The sequence below is a fragment of the Pinus tabuliformis genome, chromosome 5_2 (genome assembly GCF_031772625.1).
Source record: "Pinus tabuliformis cultivar Carrire ecotype Pingquan chromosome 5_2, CPIR1, whole genome shotgun sequence".
NCBI classification, from domain to species: domain Eukaryota; kingdom Viridiplantae; phylum Streptophyta; class Pinopsida; order Pinales; family Pinaceae; genus Pinus; species Pinus tabuliformis.
Window position 1 is genome coordinate 416,460,526 of NC_142306.1, and position 1,095 is coordinate 416,461,620.

The following is a 1,095-nucleotide window of genomic DNA, read 5'->3' on the forward strand; positions in this document are numbered from 1 at the left end:
AACTGTAACAACAAAAAAAGTTCATATAGTTATGCCTATGCATTGCAAATGATAGTATATCATATTTCACATGAAAAATTGCATAACATCATATTTACCATTTTTGTGTATAATAGAATGTTGCACTAACTCAGGCATGTGGTCCACAGTTCTTTGTCATTGAGAAGACAACTCGAGCTGTTCATTCATGCTCTTTTTTTTTGCACGAACTCATCCAACCCTTTCAAATTGTAGTTTATCTTTCCCTGCATTTGACTTGTGACCACAACACCTTTTCTTATTGACTGGGCTCAAGAAACTATGTTTTCTCTTGGTAGTGATCTTGGATGGAGTTATAGTATTGAAAAACATTTTGTTGTATTCTTGACATACTTTGTCTACCAAGTTGTTTAATGCATATGCCTGTTCCAAATTTGTAGGTATTATGGATCTCAATTTCTCATGAGTTGATGAGTTAACACGTTTCATCTCATCATCTTCAAATAATGCACTATCTGGTCGTACATTGGTCGTTTCAACATTATATGAGAAATTATCTAAATCATCAATGTTTGTTTCATTATGATAATTTAGAATGGGAGGAGAATCAAAGCATGGTAGAAGCTCTATTTGGATTTCTGGGCCCAATATAGGTGATTCATTCAAATCAAATAAAATTCTAGGAATTTCTATAGTAGGATTAGTGACATTAGGGAATACATTTTCACCCAAACTAATGTTACTTGCCAACATCTAAACTTTCAATACATGTTTACAGATGTTTCCATTTAAGGCCCACTTGCAATTACAAAAGTGTAGATTGGAATCTTTATATATGACATTGTACCAAATATCACGAGTATTGTTATTTTGGCTACGAACCCAATAATAGTTGTTACTCTTTTCATCAAGCACACAATCTTCATTTGGGATTTGGTTAGCTCTACATCTGGATAATTCAACCATTCCTCCAATTTTTCTGGGTCGTACAAAACAGCTTCTTTTAAACGTTGCATATGATTGTATATAATACAACCTTTGTTAAAAACACATAAATCAAAATCACCCGCTATGGCATGCATTGTTTTTCTCATTAGGTACTTTTTCTTGATATAC